Genomic DNA, 21,519 nt, shown 5'->3' on the forward strand with positions numbered 1-21,519 from the left:
GCACACAACAGACCGATCAAACAAGAGTCAAACTCTGATTCATAGCTCAACATGTTGAAGAATCTGTAGGATAAGTACTAGCAAGAAATTAGGAAATTAACTGAAAATGTTTAGAATATTGAAAGTTCTAGGATTGGTTGGGAGGAATGGAGTTCAAATAAGTTAAACTGAATCTTATCATTAATTTTGGGATAATATTTTATCAAGAGTCCTCAAATTGCATAAAAACCTTATTCTCAGTTCGAACGCTAACCTTGTAACAGGGCAAATTTCTATTCAGAAATATTCAGTGCAATGAAGCATTATGATATATTTACTTGTTTCATTTTTTACTTATCTTTTCATGTTTTCAACAGACTAATTTTTATAATTCCTTTACTGGCTCTACGTTACCACACAAGGCCTCGCATTTGTAGCACTACAACATTCTCAAATATTCTAGCTTTTAAAATTATTACTATAATGTCAGTGCATTTAAAGTGCATTCATTTCACAACTTTACTCTGAGAGCTGACAGAGTAAATGACATATTTATGTGATGAGCAGACAGTCTTCAATTGCACTTTGCCTTCTCTACTAATTCCCAATCTGTGAACATGACATTAAAAATTGGCTATTTTGGCATTTAGCCTGTGCACACGACATCAATAGACAAGCAGACAGGGGTGAAGAGATTATAATAATCCATGTGGGTCAGGTATGCCCAGAATCTGATCTGCATTGAAGAAAGATTGCAGTAAACAAGACCTGTCTACTCATCTCACATTAGTTAAATGACTCTCTAATCCTGGTCTGGTTCTAATTATCAAAACACAGGATTGTCATTTTAAAATTTTCTCTTCACAATAAATCTACACTTTCCTTTTTCATCCAAATTGCTTTATTCAATTAGATAATCAATGAAATACTTTGACTATAGCGGAGGAAGCCAAAATTCAAACACACTCACAGCTCAGAAACCAGTTCTTCAGCACAGCATGTCTACTTCTATTGAAATTCAGAACTATTATTCAGATATACTGTGCTGTTTTAAATATAAACCGCTAAAGACCAGTTCTAAAATTACTAGAACAATGCATTATTTTCTACTCAGGGTATTCAAAAATATAGTCTTAAAACAAGTCTATTTCTAAATACTGTATGTGTACTTTTCAGAGAACAGAAACATAACAAGTTAATGACACTCATTCATCTACTTATTCTCTACATATTGCGAATCCTGATTTGACAAGTTCATTGTTTGTTTCTTCAAATTACATTCTCCAATTGATGACTATATTAAATATTTAAATTCCCTTTCGCTCAAATGTCCATGAGTGCAAATATATCATTTTGATTTGAAAGATTATTCATGATTAAGGAGATGATATCTACTTGAAAATACAGTTTATTGTGAAGTGCGCAATTGAGTTTTGAAAATAATTTGTGCTCCTTTGACCCCGGAAGTGGTGATGTCAGAAAATAAAAATAAATCAGTCGTTGCCCATTGATATCACTGAGCACATGCCTGTGAAAATCTGATGCAAGGTTTTATTAAATAGATTAGCATAACACACAGCAAAGAAAAGTGACCATGAAATGTTCTGGTGTATAAAAATAACTCCAGATAACTTTTGGGAAATACTTAATTATTTGTTACATCATAAAACAGAAAAGTGCCATAAGTCCACAAGTCCATAAGACGTAGCAGCAGAAATAGGTCACTTAGCCCATCGAGTCTGCCCTGCCGTCCAATCATGAGCTGATCCATTTTCCCACTCAGCCCATTGCCCAGCCTTTTCTACATAACATTTCATGCCCTGGCTAAACAAGAATCTATCAATTTCTGCCTTAAATACACGCCATAAATACATGGCCTTGTCTTCACAACCTTCTGTGACAACACATTCCACAGATTTACCATCCTCTGTCTGAATAAATTTTAATCTTGAAGTTGCACCCTCTTGTCCTTCACTCTCCCACCAGGGGAAACAAGCTTTCTACATCTTCTCTGGCCATGCCTTTCAACATTCAAAATGTTTCAATAAGATCACCCCTCATTCTCTCATATTCCATTGAATACAGGCCAAGAGCTGTCAAATACTCCTCGTATGAAAACCCTTACATTCCTGGAATAATCTGAGTGAACCTCCTTTGAACCCTCTCCAACATCAGCATAGCCTTGATTAAAACTGCTCACCACACTCCATGAGGTCTCACCAGTGCCTGATAGAGCCTCAACATTTCATCCCTGCTCTTGTATTCTATTCCTCTTGAAATGAATGGCAGCATTGCATTTGCCTTCTTCACTGCTGTCTCAACCTGCAAATTTACCTTCAGGGTGCCCCGCACGAGGGCTCTCAGGTCCCGTGGCATCCAGGTATTTTCAATTTTCTCCCCATTTAAAAAATAGCCTGCACATTTTCTCCCAAAGTGCATGACCATACAGTTCCCAATATTATATTTCATTTGCAAAAGTACAGCACAGGAAGGCACCCTTTAGCCCCTGATGCCAGAGCCTACCAATATGCCAAATTAAATGAAATCTCTGCTGCTAGCACGTGATCTATTTCACTTTATTCCTGCATATCCATGTACTTACCTAGAAGCCTCTTAAACACTACTTTTGTATTCTCTTCTGTCATTACTCCTGGCATTGGTATTAGAAACATTTCAAAAACAGTGATTCTTGTGTCTGTTATTTATTGACATCAAACATCAGATATAAAAATGATGATTTAGCACAGCAATTATGAGGGGAGGGATTTTACCCTCAGTTGAGATAGTTTAAAACAGGTCATAGAATATAATGCTATTTTTGGAGTTGGCGTATTAGTGTTAATCACTATATCTCAATGGAATGGTACTTTAGACACAGGGAGGAGGCATTTGAGGAGAAGTTGCATCATATTGCCAAAAGAAAATACATCCTGAGAACATTTATTAAAAATTTATCACATTTATTCTACTCTGAACTCTGCTAATGTAAGAGATTGCTAGGACAGAGTAAATGCTTTGAGGATGTTCTTTAGATGCTTTGAAAAGAATTGTAACATTCTCTTCGACTCACAGTATATCCTGGCATGTAACCATTTAAAATGGAGAAGGAACATCCAGGATAGCACTGGAAACCAAATCTCATTATTGGTAGTTAAATTTATTGTCAACTGATTGTACAAAATAGCATTCTCTGGTCCTCAGTGCAAAACATGCAGACATATAACTAAACATAACACACATACAAACAAACAACACATATGCAGGGCAAGAATTTCATTATGCAAATAAATAAATCAACATTGTTTTGTACATACAAGAATCCCAATTGTTTAGTGTGAGCAGTTCCTTTGGTTGTTCTACCTTCTCATTGCTGGTTCCTCAGCCTGATACTCTTTTCCCCAATGGGAGCAGTTGAAAAATGCTGTGTGGAAGGGGTCCTCATTGATTTTGTGGGCCCTCTTTAGACCATGATCCCAGTAGATTGTGATGATGGAGGGGAAGGAGATTCCATCTATTCTCTCTGCCACTATTATGGTCATACGGATTGATCTCTCATTCATTTCTCTGCAGCAACCATACCACATTGGGACGCAGCTGGTCAGAATACTCTCAATAGAGCTCCTATAGAAGGTTGATATAATGGTGGCTGGTAGCTTTGCCCACTTCAGTCTTCTCAGGAAGTGCAGTCGCTGTTGCGCCTTCCTGACAAGTGAAGAGATATGTGTCCATGATAGGTCACTAGTTAAGTGAACTCCAAGGAACTTGGTGCTCTCCACTCTCTCTACTACGGAGTTGTTAATGTGTAGTGGAGGGTGCTCATTCCTGGTAGCACATGAAAGAAGAGCCAAAGCAGCAAAATTATTATTCCATCTTCTATGCCAATGACTCATTTATCTCACCATGCACTTTCAGCCCCAACTATGGCAGTCTCAAATTCTACATTAGCATTTTTAGTCACCCCAGAACCCAAAGATGAGATGTGGAAGTGGATCATCCTCAACCCCTAACTACTGTATTTGACCCAATTATATATCTCTTAATTATCAATGGATGATTAGACATCCCAAGTTCTGCAAGCTGCATCTCAGGAAAAAATCGTGGCATTGCTGGAGCTGCTATAACTGCAGCATTGTTGCTGGTGCATACCCGCAGAGAACAGGGAGTGAAGTATTACCGTTCCCCTGCGTGGTCCAACCACCCAGTCCAGCTGCCGTCATTTCTGTACAGACTTTAAATGGTCTGTCAAAGCAGCCGATGGTGGTTTATTTTAAATCCTGTGACTGAAGGGACTGGGCCCAAGATGGCAGTGCTTACATTTGGCAGTGGCCACGAGGGGTTGCAGACTTCCGGGGAAGTAGAATACAGCCGCAGGGCACATGAAAATGGGGAGACCACTCCTTATTTGAGAAGGAGAAGCAAAGAAGACGGCCCATGGGACGGTGAACACTGGGGCGGACCAGTGAGCAGTTCTGACCCTGAAGAATACACAGGCAGCAAGCTGACTCGAGGCAAGGAACCAACTATGGAGGTGGATTGCTGGTGATTGGAATCAAAGGACTGTGGACAGCTGGAGACTGGCTGAAGGGGTACCAGGTATTGGAACCAGGATGCGAGGGGGTGCTGGAGGCTTCATGATTGTGTCAAAGGTGTGCATTTGGAGGAAGGGTTACTGATAGTTCGTACTGGAAGCTGTGTGGTTTTGGAGGCTGCAGAAGCTCTGGAGGTGAACCCATGGACATTCAGTGACCCTGAAGGGGACTCTCTTTTGCTTTTCTCTATCAGGCTGTAAGCTAATCTTTGTCTGTCTTACAGTAGATGAAAGTAAATTTCATGTGATATCACATTTTCTGTTCTATTACATGACCTTAAAATTATCTTGAGGTGTGTCAGGCACATCGAATTAATAATGCCACATATATTCTGATCTTGAAGATTAGGTCTTTTTGGAGAATGCTCATCAATACCCAAGTCCAAGGTGAGAGATTAAAATGTTGTCAATTCATTTCCAAATCAATTCAAAAGCAGAAATTACTAGAAGCACTTAGGACAGGCAGAAGTTACAGAGACAGTGATAACATTTGACAGAACTCAGTTTTTAAAAAAAATCACTTAATTTGCCTCCACTTTCTCATAATAAACTTATTTCTCAAGAGGAAATACTTTCTGTAATTTCTTCTAACAAGCTGGGAAATCTCCAGGACCTGATGGGTACCCCCTAGAATTCTATAAATCCTTTTCCAAATTGCTAATGCCCCAATGAAGTTATGTGTTTAGTGACTCATTTAAATAAGAGAATCTTCCATCATCTTTTAATGAAGCTTGTATTTATCTTATTCTAAAAAGGGGGAAGGATCCATTTGAATGTGCTCCTTACTATTTCTTTACTTAACATAGATATGAAAATTTTGTCTAAACTATTGGCCCATGGATTGGAGAATATTTTACCATTATTTCTGAAGATCAAACCAGTTTTATTAAAAACCATTATTCTTATTTTAACGTACATCATTTATTTAATGTTTTATAGTTACCTCCCACTCCTGCCCCTGAATGTGTTCTTTCTCTAGTTGCAAAGGTGGCTTTTGATTGGGTGGATTGGGGTTATCTATTTGCCACTTTGGAAAAATGTAATGTTTTATTAAATAGATTAAATTAATATATTTATGTTCTTCTGTCTCAATTCTTACTAATTTATGGCAATCAAAACCTTTTAATCTTCAAAGAGGTATTCGTCAAGGTTGTCCTTTAAGTCTATTACTTTTTGACTTGGTTTTTGAACCTCAAAATCAGAATCAAGGATTATTGTCATGAACAAATCAAGAAATTGGGTGTTTTGCAGCTTCATAGTGCAAACATCCATATTATGATAATCTTACAACATTACTATATAAAAAAAATAACAACAATACTAGGGCACAAAAATAAGGCAGTATCTTTGGATCATTGATTATTTAGGAATCTGATGGCAGTGGGGAAGAAGCTGCCCTTGTGCCACTGAGTGCTCATCTTTAGGCTTCTGTACTTTTTCCCCGATGGTAGCAAAATAAAGAGGGAATGGCCTGGTGGTGGGGGTCTTTGACAATAGAGGCTGCTTTTTTAAGACACCGCCTCATATAGATGTCTTCGATGGAGTGGTCTGGTGCCTGTGATGTCGCAGGCCAGGCTAACAACCCACTGGAGTTTATTCCTGTCTTGAGAGTTGGTGCCTCCACACCAGGCAGTGATGCAACCAGTGAGAATGCTCTCCACAGTACATCTGTAGAAGAACCTCTAGCAATGCTCTTCTAGAGATTTTAAAGGGATGCAAGGTTTCATTACATGCAGATGATCTTTTGTTTTTTGTATCTAATCCAAATGCTTCTTTACCAAGCATATTAGATTTGCTTTCTCATATTAGTCAGTTTTCTGGGTACAAGTTGAATGTGCATAAAAGTGAACTTTTATGTTTAAATGGTTCTATACCAAGATATTCTAATTTTCCTTTTAAGATTGTGAAGGAACAATTAATCTATCTTGGTATTACAATTACTACAAGTTATAAACATCTTTTTAAGGAAAAAAATTCTACTTTATTTAATTAGAATTTTTTTAAAATTCGGATAAACGAGGATATCCAAAACAAATCAGAAATTCTTATTTATCCAAAGTTATTCAGAGTCAAACTGACATCACAGGTTGAAAAAAAATTACTCAACATGAAATTAGAACGATGATTGTCCTTGTTTCAGGTAACTCCCTCCCCTCTCTTTTTAATATTCAGTACAACTCTGATTATCCAAAATGGTTGGGACTGGGCCTCTTTCGGATAAACGATATGTTCGGATAACTGGTCATTTTTTTGAAAACAGCCCAGGAGCAACAGCAAATCACTTGTAACTGTGTTTAAATAACAACAAGGAAAGGCTTCTTAAGCATTAAAATAACGTTTAATTCTCACCAAAAAAAATACCACCCATCACCGATCACTGGCACCTCCCGACCAAGGCCCCATTCTCGCCAGGATCCCAGATTCCTGCTCCTGACCGGGTGCATGAGGCTTGCACTGCTGCCGGGAAGCCGACAACCCCCACCCGCCGCCAGGAAACCGGCATCCCCGATCAGTTCGGCTCTGAAAAAAATTTTGGATAAATGGGATTTTTGGAGAATCCTATTTCGGATAATTGGAGTTGTACTGTATTTTTATTAATTTGCGAGAGTAATATTACCTGTCATATGTAAACAGAAAATAGTCATCAATCTTAATTCATTAACATACAGAACATAAATCGTAAGCTAATTGTACAGAGTAATGTTTACATTAATCGTATTAATAAAAGCTAATTAAGGAGCTTAAGTTCATATTCTGTGTGAATCTGATAAGATGACTATATAAAGTAATCTCTTCAGTTTAGTGTCTAGAGGCGCTTATTTCACCTGAAAAATCTTATTTGTTTCAGAATGATCTGTAGTCATTGTTACCATCATTTCTTCTAATCTTGTCAATTTGCCTTTTAGCTGATAACCCTTTTAACTGTCCAGCCAATAATTTACCTGTTTTTGTTTTTCCCATGTACGTAAAAATAGCTCCTGCTCTTCAGCAATTGTTGTTCAATAGGGTAAGTTGTAAAAAGGTCAAATTTAATTTTAAGTCCTATTCTTCTTTTATATAAATCTGGGTTTGTTGTCTTGGACCATTAATAAATCAATTTGTTTGATCAGGTTAATTAACTCCAGCTTTTCCATATTAGTATAAGAAATAATTTGGCCTCTTAAATATGCCTACATTGTATCCCAAAGCATCTATTGAGATATTGCTGGAGAAGAATTAGTAGTAAACAAAAATTGTATTTGCCTCTCCATGAAACTTAAAAATTCTTTATCTGCAAGTAACAAAATATTAATCTCCATTGTCTTTTTGTAAAAGATGAATCCAGTAAGTCTAGTGATAGAGTATTAGGAGCATGATCTGATGTAACTATTTCTTAGTCATAGAAATTAGTTGGTTATCAATTAAAAAGGTCAATTCTAAAATACAAATGGTGCACATTTGAAAAAAAAATCTCTATTATTAGGATTTAAAAACCGCCAAATATCTGAAACAGCATAATTAGATAAAAAAAGATTGAATCATGACTGCAGATTTAGAAGGAGTAATTGGTCTTGGAGAAGACTGAACTCCCTCCCCTCTCTCTTTCTATTTCTTCTTTACTTTCCCCAATTGAATTTTTCTCCAACTCTTCCTCTGCGAACAGCCGGAAGAATCCCTTGTCCTGGCGTCATCAAGGAGAGCGGCCTCGCGGGCAGGAGTAGGACCTTGGGCTCAGTAGCCTCCCCACCCCTTCCCTTCCCTCCTCCCTTGCATTCCAGAGCTCCTGACACCAACTCTAAACCCTCCCCTCGGCCTACTACTGCATACGCACAACAAACTCCCTGGCCTAGGGGAGAATTCGGAGTCTGGGCTCGGGTGTCGGGAGCTCTGGTGTCCAAGGAAACAGGAGCCTGCCAACTTGCCAGTGAGTGTTCCACTGGCCCGAGAAGCCTCCCCGGGGATCAGCGGCAGCGGTGGGAGGAGTGTCTGGGATCAGTGGCGGTTGGGAGGTCTCGGTGATTGGTGGCGGCTTTGTGGCCAGCACTTTTTTGGTGAGAATTAAACATTACTTTAATGCTTAAAAAGCCTTCACTCGTTTTTTGCTGTTGTTCAAACATTGATACAAATGATTTGCCGTTGCTACTGGGCTGTTTTTAAAAAATGATCAGTTATCCGAAAAAACTGTTTATCCAACATAGGCCCGGACACGACCTTTTCGGATAATCTGAGTTATACTGTAGTTTGAGAATATGAGCACAATTTAGACTTTTTTTAAATTTCAGAGAGCTTTTTATTTTTTTCAACCTTCCTTGCAAGATACTGTATTTAATGACAAGCATAGATTGGGTATTAAATATTTTAAAGTCCTTTTTATTTGAAAAAATTTTGGTCCTCTGAATAATTGGTGGTAAAATTTAACTGACCAAACACTCATTTTTTTAGATATTTACAAGTGAGACATTTTGTTCAATCTCAGAAGATCCCTGACATTCCGTGAATTCCAAAGGTAAACATACTCGATACATTTTTGATTTACAACTTTCATATAAAGGTTTAATATCTCTTATTTATAATAATTTGCTTGATTTAAGGATAGCCTCATTAGTTAAAATCAAGAACAATTGGGAACAGGATTTGAATCTTTCATTCTCAGATGAGGTGTGGAACTCTATTTGTAATCTGATTAATATGACCTCCTTTTGTGCACGACACTGTTTGTTGCAATTTAAAATGGTCCATAGAGTACGCATCTAAAGTTAAATTGTCTCGTTTTTATCCAAATATAAATCTTCAATGAGACAAATATAAAATTGGTGAAGCTTCTTTGGTTCATGTGTTCTGGACTTGTCCAATTAGAACCTTGCCCTTTAACTGCTCTACTTGAATAATTTTGAGATGATGATGATGTTTTACCTACTCCAACTCAAAACTAAATTTTACCTTTTACTTCATTGTTAGCCAGATGTGCATTTTGATGAAATGGAAAGGCAATACTCCACCTACGCATACACAATGACTAAGTGATTTTATGTCTTGTTTAAGTTTAGAAAAAAATTAGATATGCCATTAAAGAGTCAAATATTAACTTCCAAAAGATGCGGGGCCATTTATTGACTATTATGATAATGTAAAGTATTAGGGCTGTTCTGAAGCTTTGGTGCTGTGCTGTCCATCTCTAGGTTGCCACTTGATTCCTACGTGTCAGCTTTTAACCTTGCTTAATGTTAGGAGTTTTGAATCATAAAGTTATTTTTGGTGGGTGGGGATTTATTTTCTTTTCTTTTGAATCTAACAATGCAATACATAACTGTACTGATCAATTGTGCATAATGTAAGCATCAATAAAAATATTTTAAAAAGAAAGAGAACTGATCATGCGTCTTAGACCCAAAACATTTCTTCTATTTGTTTGTGGTCTTTCAGTGCTCATTACATGCAACACATCCTTCCTTTTGGATAAATCATTTTTAAAAAAATGGCCTGACCATTCAATGATACACACAAGTTCAACAAAAGTATATCGAAACTGGCAGAAAACAAAATGGCATTTCAGCCTCAATCTGCATGACTCTTGTTAGGAGTTAAAGGCCACATCTTCGTGTATTCAAAGTATAATCAGTTGAAAACACTAACATGACTATTGACTGGAAATGCAAAACTGCTGCTTACTTTTAACAAAGTTAAGTCTGAGAAGGTAGATCATTCACCATCAGATGAGGATCAGTTACAAACGCTTACAATTTACCAAAACTTGCTGTCTGTATTTTTTTTAAAAAGAGAATGATATTTGATTACAAAAATTTAAGGTGACAGAATTTGAAGAGATAGATAAAGAATCATGTTCTTTCTCCCAGCATCAAATAAACATTTCAGCTTATAATTGAACAACTTATGAATAAGTCAACAGAAACCAGCGATCTCTAAGATGACCTTATAAACTCAATGGTTGAAATATTAATCCAAGCTGTTGAGTAATCAGACATTGGCTAAAAGTGAAATCTCAAATCTATCCAGCATAAATAGAAAGTTAAAGGAAGCCACAAAATTAGAATATCAAGAACTCCAAGTTGAAATAGTTCTCTCGGAATTGTCTTGGTCTTTGCTCTCTTTATATCCATGAAATTCTCTGTGTCAGAAAGAAATTACAAATAAAAAAAAAGGAAAGAATTTCACTCAGAAAGAGAATAAGCAAGACAAGCAAGCACTGCCTGATTTTCTTGAATCACAGGTCTTCCAAGTCATCTGTACACTGATGTCATACTTCTTGTCAGCAAATTATCTATTGAAGTAAATCAATTTGAGGAACTGTAGCAACTAACATATTTTTGGCTCAATGGCTTTGGGAGAGTGGCAAGTCACAAGATTGAGCATTACACTTCAAAATGTCCATAATCCAAATCAGAATCATGAACAAGTCACGAAATTCAGTATTTTGTGGCAACATTATAATGCAAACATTCATATAAACTGCCTTACAATAATAAATAAAACAAAATAGTGCACGAAAAGTAAGGCAGTATCTTTGGTTCATTGATTATCCAGGAAGAAGCTGTCCTTGTACCACAGAGTACTTGTCTTTAAGCTCCTGTACCTATTTCCTGATGGTAGCAGAGTGAAGAGGGCATGGCCTGGATGGTGGGGGTCTTTGAAGTTAGAGACAACTTTTTTAAGATACCACCTCTTGTAGATGTCCTCAATGGAGTCTGGTGCCTGTGATGTCACAGGCCAAATTAACAACCCTCTGCAGTTTTTTTCTTGACCTGAGCATTGACACCTCCATACCAGCCAGTGCTGCAACCAGCCAGAATGCTCTTCATGGTACACTTGTAGAGGTTTTTGAGTCTTCAGTGAAATACCAAATCTCCTCAAACACCTCACAAAGATAGCCACTGGTGAGCCTTCTTTATGATTGCATCAGCATGGATGCTCCAGGACAGATCCTTGGAGATGTTGACACCCAAGAATTTGAAGTTCTTGACCTCTCCACTACTGAACCCTTGATGAGGACTGGGTCATGTTCCCCTGACAATCATCTCTTTGATTTTGCTGACATTGAGCGCAAGGTTGTTGGCGTGACACCACTGAATGAGGTGATTTATCTTCCTCTTGTATGTTTCTTCATTGTTGGTTGTGATTCTGATGACAACTGTGGTGTCATTGGCAAATTTGTAGATGGCACTGGAATTGCGCCTGGCCACACAATCATGGGTGTATAATGAGTAGCGCAGTGGGCTAAGAACGCATCTTTGAGGTGCGTCTGTGTTGATAATAGTGAGGAGGAGACATTGTTTACAATTCGTACTGACTGTGGTCTTCTGATGAGGAAGTCAAGGATCCAGTTGCAGAGTGGGGTGCAAAGGCCCAGAGTTTATAACTTCTTGACCATCACTGTGTGAATAATGGTATTGAAGGCTGAGCTGTAGTCAATGAGGAGCAGTCGTTTGTCTGAGTTGCTGTTTTCAAGGTGGTCAAGAGCTGAGTGGAGAGCCAGCGATATTGTGTCTGCTGTGGAGCGATTGTGATGATAGGCAAATTTCAGTGGGTCCAGTCCTTTGCTTAGGTATGTGTAATTCTGGCCATGACCAACCTCTCAAAAAAATTAATCACAGTAGAAGCTAGTGCTACTGGGCGAACGCCCTTGAGGCAGCTCACACTGCTCTTCTTGAGCACTAGGGATGAATGATGCCCTTTTGAAGCAGGTGGGAACCTCTGACTGGAGTACTGAGAGGTTGAGAATGTCCATTAACCTCAATGCTATTGCACTTTTTATTATGATGAACACAATTGCTCTTTCCTTTCTGTGCTGGAGATTAGAGCAAAACTTTATTGAGATCATACAATCAATTTAATTCCTTTGGTAGCTGCAGTGTGTCCTGCTCTGCCACTCTTCAGGCAGAGAGTTCCAGCACTTACCAGCTATGGTTTAGCAGCAATGGGTTACCCCTAGATTGACCAGCAATGGGTTACCCCAAGATTGACCAGCAATGGGTTACCCCAAGATTGACCAGCAATGGGTTACCCCAAGATTGACCAGCAATGGGTTACCCCAAGATTGACCAGCAATGGGTTACCCCAAGATTTTCCAGCAATGGGTTACCCCAAGATTGACCAGCAATGGGTTACCCCAAGATTGACCAGCAATGGGTTACCCCAAGATTGACCAGCAATGGGTTACCCCACGATTGACCAGCAATGGGTTACCCCAAGATTGACCAGCAATGGGTTACCCCTAGATTGACCAGCAATGGTTTACCCCTAGATTGACCAGCAATGGGTCATCCACCAAATATTTTAAATTCACATCTCCTGGCCAATAACCTTCTGCTAACACTGGGGGAAAGAAATAACCTTTTGTCTTATACATTTTAATTTAGTCTCCTCTGCTAGAAAATAAACAACCCTTGCACATCCACTCTTTACTTGAGGCTACAATTCTCCAATCCCGACCATTCTTCCTTGATCTCCTCTTCATATCCATCTATGCAAGTCATGCCTCAGTAAATAGAGTAGAAAACCACAAATGTCTTTTGAATCACCATATTGACTTATTCTACTACGTTTAATGATCTGGGAGCACGCACACTTAGGACTCATTGCTCCTCAACAACTCAATATTCTGCCATTGATCACACAATCCACTGGATTATTACACTTCACCAAATGTAATTTTTTTCCTACTTTTCTGCTCCATTAATCAAATATATATCTCTTACAGTCGAAAGCTTTTGCTCTCATTGTCAACTATGCAGCCAGTTCTTTCCACCATCTGCAAACATCTTACCTTCCCCCCACCCCCCCCCAATATCTTTAAGGCCAAATCATTAATATATTTTATACAAAGCATCAAGCTTCCTTGTTACTTTCTCAGAAAAATGCAGTCACATTAGTCAAACAAGACTTACTTTAACAAATCAATGCTGTCACTCCATGGTTAATCTCTGCCTTTTAAAGTGAAAGCTCATGCTGTTCTTTGGATTGGATTCCAATTTTCTCAATTTAAATTAATAGGAATGCAGCCATAAAAATGATAGTCCACCAAATAAATGGAGCAAAATTTTGTCCCTTGGTCCTGAGCCACCAATCCAATAATATAGAAATATTACAAAACATCTCTGTTTCATAATATTGTCTTTTCCTAAACTACTCAAATAAAAGTTTACAGTTTACAACAAGATTACATGAGCATTGCCCTCTTGTAGAAATATTGATGGGACGATTCCCAAAATAATGTGTTAAGAAGCAAATTCATGACTATCTAATAAAATCATTAAATTTAAGGGATCAAGTTTACTTCTTTTGTCATTATAAACTGCACCAAGAACTAAAGGTCAGCTCGTGGATCACTTCTATTATGGAAAGGAGAAAATATAAAACTTCCTCAACTAACAATGAATTAATGTAAAACTATTTGTAAACAAATTCTTGGAGTTCACAACTTAAGCCAAATTGAACATTTATAAAAGCATGAGGTTGCGTGAGTACAATTAAGGAATTATTACCTTGGTCAAATTTATTTTATTTGGAGAGATCAAAGGTAAATAAATATACTCTCACATCAGGATGATTCTCTGGAATTCCTATCCAAAAGGGATAGGAATTCAAGGCTAGAACAATGGAAATATTTAAAGAGGAGATATAAAATGATTCCACATAATGCTATGGCCTTGTTCCCTCCACTCTATCCTTACCCAGCTGGAGGAAAATGTCTCATACACCAGGGTGCTGTTCATCGAACAGATCGGTGCTTAATATGATCATTCCCCCCAGAGGTTGATGGAGAAGCTATCCTCACTAAGACTCAACACACATATCTGCACCTGGATTCTGAACTTCCTAACAGAAAGACTACAGCCTGTCCAGGTCGACTTGAGAGCTTCAGCTCTCTCCTGTTCACACTGCTGACCAATGTCTGCAATGTCAGATCCAGCTCCAACAGTGTCATCAAGTGTGCAGATGACACAACAGTAGTTGGCCTCATCAGCAACAATAATGAGTCACAGAAACGAAATAGAAAATCTCGTGAGATGGGGTGAGAATATCAACCTGAGACTCAACGTGGACAAGATGAAGGAAATGATTATGGATCACCCTCCATTACACATCAATAACTCTGTAGAGGAGAGAGTGGAGTGCAGCGTTCCGCCGAGGCCACTTGAGAAATGAACTATCCTGGACACACATCGCCTCATTTGTCAGGAAGACACAACAGCAATTCCACTTCCTGAGAAGACTGAAGCAGGTAAGCCTACCGGCCACAATTATGTAAACTTACTATAGGAGATCTATCGAGAGCGATCTTGCCAGCTACCCTAGTGTGGCATGGTTTCCATAGAGCATTTGATCAGAGGTTAATCCACAGGACCATAAGAGCAGCAGAGAGGATGATTGGATTCTCCCTCCCCATCATCAACGTGATCTACTGGGATAGTTGTTTGAAGAAAGCTTGCAAAAGCAATGAGGAGCCCTACCACCCTGAAAGCAACACCATTCAGATACTTCCATCAGGAAAGAGGTACAGTAGTATCAAAGCTAGAACCACCAGGCTGAGAAACAGCCTCTTCCTATGGTCAATGATACTGCTGAATGAACTGCTCATACAAACCGTTTAAGTCTTTACTACACTGAACATTTTTTTTTGTCCGTATGTATTACATGTGCATCATTTGTCTGTATGTGTGTTGTGACTGGATGTGTGTTAGCATGTTTTTGCATCGAAGTCCGGAGAATGTTGTTTCATTAGGTTGTACTTGTTAATAATAAACTTGAAGTTGAACTTGAACTATATGAAAGATCAGGGAATTGAGTGCCATGAAGTTCTGGGCACAGAAGAAGGATCAAGTTAGCTATGATTTGGAGATGGGGCAAACTGGAGGGAATGAGTGTTCTACTCATGCTTTTATAGCCTCCACATGTTGCAACTGATAAGGTTAAGCAGTTATGATGAATGTGCATCAGACTGGGTACTTAAGATAAAATAGGCAAGGCATTTTTTTCTTGTGAATATAGTTTGCAACTTCTGTGCAATTCAGTATAAGTGAATGGTGAGACATCTTCACAAAAATGCCTTCTCAAATCAGATTTACCTTTAAGCCTCACATCTGTCCTTACCTGAAATTGCAGCTGCTCTTTTGCCTCACAATTTCGATAGTAAAATAAGGGTAAATTATACAATTGATGATTAATAGTAATACAACAATTATATTAATCCTTACAGTCTCATTCCTTTATAGGCATAGATTGCATACACCAGAACATCACCAGCATATAAAGAATGGGAAGTGTCAAATTTATTTTTGAAGAGATATTTATGGTCATGAAATGATTTATATCAGAGTTTTTAAAGCTGTCAGAATTTTAAAAAATCTTTTAACCTTCTATTTAGGAGAATTATTGGAGCATTCACCATTTTATTACAGTGAGAACTCTTGGAACTTTTAAGGCAAAGATGGACAAATGTTTGAAGCCAATGAAAATACACAATGGAAAGAAAAGAGCTTAGTGTATTTGTTCTCGAGAGGTGGTGCAGATATAATGCACTAAGTGGCCTCCTTCTGTGCTAGAAGCATCTTTGGCCCAATGGCCCTGGTTTTGTCGAGAGTAACCTTCTCAACAGAAGTTACATTAAGGAAAAGTGTATAACTTGAATTAAAAAAATAGCAGTGAGGAATTATGATAGCTCTTCGATTAAAAGCAATTTAAAGCATGGAATGCAGTGAGAAAATCATTTAACACAACAGATTATTAACCATGGTGACTTGCTTAAAGTGAGATATATAACAGGAATTTATAGTTGATTTAAGTCTAACTATATTGAATCGATTAAAAAACTTGTTTAGCTTTGACTGAGCCAAAGCTAATTTTTAAATGGCCTCCAGATTTTTCCTGTTAAAATATTTATTAGTTTCTTGCAGTGCATTAATATTTAATTAAATTATCCATTCAAATTGCTCCCTCATTGGCATTTTCATTCATTTCATTGTGAAATTCGAAGCTAAGAAACAAACTTTATTAAAGTTTGAGAGTTTTGCAGTTATATGTTTTGGTAAATGCAATTTACTGGATTTAGCAACAGGTAAAATTTTTAAAAATCAACTCAGAACATTCAAAATTGTATAGTATGGTAGAAATGAGAGGAAAATGCGAATGCTTCTTCAGATTCGACATATGATATATACATCAACAATGCCAAAAGAATAAGATTTTTTAAAATTAAACACATTCCAAGAGGCTAAGAGGGAACATTTAACCCTTACAAACAGATGGATCAGGAAGGTGACTGGTAACATTCTTATCATTCTGCCCATCTACTTTCAATGAAGATGTGTTAACTGGGACAGTTTCAACCTTACTTTAATTGTTATGAAAATATCTTCTGCCTCCGTTCTTCATTGCCAAAAATCATTCCCCTTGTGCCTGTAGCCTTCATCAATAGGTACTCCTCCTTGAGTACTGTTGGGGAGGAAAATCAGGCTAGGGAAGGCATCAGTGGCTGTACCTCTGGCACAAGGTCAGCCTCTGTAGCCCAGAAGGGTAGGGAAAGGAAGAGGATGGCAATAGTAATAGGGGATTCAATAGTCAGGAGGACAGATAAGGGATTCTGTGGATACGATAAAGAAAACCAGATGGTGGTTTGCCTCCCTGGTGCCTGGGTCCGAGATCTAACTTCTCGTGTCCATGACACCCTAAGAGGGGGAGGGTAATGAGCCAGAGGTCGTGGTACATGTTGGCACCAACGACATAGGGAGGAAGAATGAAGTGGTCCTAAAATAATGAATATAGGGAGTTGAAAAGAAGGACCACAAAGGGGATAATCTCTGGATTACTTCCTGTGCCATGCAATAGTGAAGGGAAGAATAGTATGAGGTGGAGGATGAATGCGTGGCTAAAGGGGTGGAGTAAGGGGCAGGGATTCGAGTTCTTGGATCACTGGGATATTTTTTGAGAGAGGTGGGATATGTACCGAATGGACGGGTAACATCTGAATCCCAGAGGGACTAGGATCCCAGAGGGGGCTACTGAGGTGGCTTTAAACTACTACGGTTGGGGGAAGGCAACCATATAAAGGAGAACAGCAAAGAGAAGGTTTTTCCGCAAATAGAGAAGGCTTGTAGACAAAGTTTGGGGGTGGAATGAAAAGGATCTGTGCCGTAATGGCGGGGGGATGATGGTAATAAATAATAGAGTTGTCTATCAAGATGGGGACATGCAGAAGGTAAGATGTGGAAAATCTCTGAAATGCATTTACTTTAATGCTAGGAGTATTGTAAGGAAGGTGGAGAGCTGAAGGTGTGGATAGACACTTGGCAGTATGACGTGGTGGCGATTAGTGAAACGTGGTTGCAAGAGGGATGTGACTGGCAGCTAAATATTCTGGGATTTCACTGCTTTAGGTGTGATAGAATTGGAGGGTTAAGAGGGGTTGATGTGGCATTGCTTGTCAGGGAAAATATTACAGCAGTGCTGATGCAAGATAGATTGGAGGGTTCGTCAAGGAAGGCAGTATGGGTGGAATTAAAAAATGGAAAAGATCAAGTTTCAATTATAGGGGTGTATTATAGATCATGTAGTGGGAAGCAAGAAATAGAGGAGCATATGTGTAAGGAAAGAGCTGAGATTTGAAACAAGCACAGGATTGTGTTAGTGGGGGATTTTAATTTTCCTTATATAGATTGGGAAACACATTTTGTGAAGGGATTAGAATTTGTAAAATGTGTACAGGATAGTTTTTTGCAGCAATACGTTGATTTACCCACTAGAGAAGGGGCGTTGAATCTACTGTTGGGGAATAAGATAGGGCAGGTGACTGAGGTACGTGTTGGGGAGCACTTCGGATCTAGTGATCATTGCACCATTAGTTTCAATATAATTATGGAAAGGGATAGGTCTGGTCCAAAGATCAAGGTTTTTGAGTGGGAAAATCGAAATTTGATTAAATGAGAAGGGATTTGCAAGGAGTGGTTTGGGCTAATTTGTTTTATGGGAAGGAGGTAGAGGAGAATTGGAGGTCATTTAAAGGTGAGATTTTGAGGGTGCAGAATCTTTATGTTCCTGTTAGGATTAAAGGCAGAGCCACAAGTTTGAGAGAACCATGGTTTTCAAGGGAGATTAGAAAGTTGGTTTGAGATAAAAGGGAGGCCTATATTAAATACAAGAAAAAAGATGCTTGGAAAATGCATGGATTGTAAAAAGCTTAAGAAAGAAATTAGGATAGCAAAAAGGTACGAGGTATCTATAGCAAACAGGGTGAAAGTAAATCTGAAAGGTTTTTACAAACATGTAAATAGCAAAAGGAGAGTGAAGGTTAAAATTGGTCCCTTAGAGAATCAGAGCGGACAAATGTGTGAGGAGCCAAATGAGGTGGGAGAGATATTGAATGAGTTCTTCTCTTCAGTATTCACTAGGGAAAAGGATATGGAATCATGCAGGATAAGAGAGGCAAAAGGGGTGATTATGGAAAATGTAGGGATTAGGAAAGAGGGGGTGTTAGAACTTTTGAGGCATATAAAGGTGAATAAGTCTCCAGGTCCCAACAGAATTTTCCCCAGGACCTTGAAGGAAGTCAGGGAGGAAATAGCGGAGGCTAGCGGAGGACAGTGATTTTTCAACAGAATTGTCGTGTCGCAAACGTGGTTCCTCTGTTTAAAAATGGATCCAGGTGTAGGCCCAGCAATTATAGGCCAGTAAGTTTGATGTTGATGGTTGGTAAACTAATGGAAAATATTCTTAGAGATAAAATGTACAAGTATCTAGAGAGGCAGGGACTGATCAGGGACACCCAACACAGATTTGTGCAGGGAAGGTCATGTTTGACAAATCTTGTTGAAGTTTTTGAGGAGATGACTAGGAAGGTTGATTAAGGTAAAGCAGTAGATGTAGCCTATATGGATTTCAATAAAGCATTCAATAAGGTTCCAGATGGAAGGAAGGTTTGGGCACTAGGTATTAATGTTGAGATAGTCAAATGGGTTCAACAGTGGCTAGAAGGTATATGCCAGAGAGTCATGGTGGATAAATGTATGTCAAGATGGAGGCCGGTGACGACCATGTGCCTCAGGGATTGGTGTTGGATCCCTTGCTGTTTGTCATTTACATTAATGATTTGAATGATGGAGTGGTAAATTGGGTTAGTAAATAAATAGGGGGAAGTTGTGGATACTGAAGATGGTTTTCAGGGACTATAGATGGATTTGGATTGCTTAGAAGAGTGGGCTGAAAGATGGCAGATAGAGTTTAATGTAGATGTGTGAAGTACTTCATTTTGAGAAGAATAATCAAAACATGACATATGCAGTGAAGGGGATGGCATTGAGGAATGCAGAGGAACAGAGAGATCTTGGAATAACGTTTCATCATTCTTTGAAAGTGGGTTCTCACGTGGATAGATTGGTAAAGAAGGCTTTTGGTTTCCTGGCTTTTATAAATCAAACCATAGAATATAGGAGCTGGGAGGTGATGTTGCATTGCTGAGACCAAATTTGGAATACTGTGTGCAGTTCTGGTCCCCAAATTATAGGAAGGATATCAATAAGGTAGAGAAGGTGCAGGGAAGATTTTCTAAAATGTTGCCTGGATTGCAGAATCTAGAATACAAAGAAAGATTGAGTAGACTAGGTCTTTATTCATTGGAGAGTAGAAGGTTGAGGGGGGGATTTGATAGAGGTATTTAAAATCATGAGGGGGATTGTCAGAGTCGATGTGAATAGGTTCTTCCCCTTGAGGATAGGTGAGATTGGAACAAGAAGTCATAAGCTAAGGGTTAGGGGGCAAAAATTTAGAAGTAACATGAAAGGGAGCTTCTTCACTCAGAGAGTGGTGGCTGAGTGGAATAACCTTCCGGAAGAGGTGGTTGAAGCAGGGTCAATTTTGTCATTTAAGAGAAGGTTGTACAAGTGCATAGATGTGAGGAAATTGGAGGGTTATGGACAGGGAGCAGGTAGGTGGGACTAGAGGAGATCAGTTAAATCGGTGCAGACTAGAGGGGCCGGGATGGCCTGTTTCCGTACTATAATTGTTATATGGTTATAAGAAGATATTAAGTCAGTTATGAAGGTTAATGATCCATTGATCTATTTACAAAATGGTATGTAATACAAATGTCAGCACCACTTCTCAATCAGGGAACTATATGGGAAATCATAAATTAGGGAAATAAAATATTTTTTAAAGTTGTTTTTAAATCTAAAAAGTCCCATATGTTTTTGGTTATACTATATATTCAAATCATCAACTAAATGCCAAATTTGTCTATGATTCTGCAATAAGGACTCATTTGCCTTATTCTTCTCTGTAATTATTTTCTTTGTTGAAATCCCTAGAGTTCAAACCCAATTAAAAACATACCAAAGTTAATACAACATTCATTTTCCCATTTTGTTAAAAAAGCATGGATACATAGAACTTGACTGGTGGCCGATATTTGATAGCACAAGTGTCTCCCCGACAAGGTCACAACCAGGGTAAGCATGTAGTCATCACTCTGTTATCACTTTCAAACCTCTTTATGTTGGTTTCCTCTCTCATGGACGAAATGTCGACATGGGGGAGTGTAGATGAAGCATCATTGTTCCAAGTATTTAGGAGAGGACAATATTCACATTCTTTAGCACTGAATCTAAAACAGCCCCATTTAACTAGACTTCTGGGCACAGTAAGCATTAAACCTTTCATACACCTTCTGAGTGTGTGTGTGTGTGTGTGTGTGTGTGTGTGTGTGTGAATTTATGGCTCACACTGAGCAACTCATGTATCAGACACGCTGGAACCTGCATCTGAGACAGCAGGACCCAATGCACATTTCCTCCGCAGACCAATATTTTATTGTTAATTAAGTGAAACTGTTTCCCTTTTATTAAAAAAACTCACAAAGTTCAAATTACCATTTGTTTCAAAGCAAAAATTCTACCTATAGTGGTGGCGCAGCAAGACAATCTTATTTTATCTCATATCTCAGTTATGCACACTGTCTGAGAATA

General features: G+C 38.5%; 1 protein-coding gene across 8 annotated transcripts in view; it reads right to left on the reverse strand.

The window, feature by feature from the left end:
- fto (FTO alpha-ketoglutarate dependent dioxygenase) overlaps positions 1-21,519 on the reverse strand; it is a 322,852-nt gene that overhangs the window by 242,247 nt on the left and 59,086 nt on the right. The gene's annotated exons all lie outside the window — the stretch shown is intronic.

This window comes from Narcine bancroftii, chromosome 10 (assembly GCF_036971445.1).
Source record: "Narcine bancroftii isolate sNarBan1 chromosome 10, sNarBan1.hap1, whole genome shotgun sequence".
In the NCBI taxonomy this organism is placed as follows: domain Eukaryota; kingdom Metazoa; phylum Chordata; class Chondrichthyes; order Torpediniformes; family Narcinidae; genus Narcine; species Narcine bancroftii.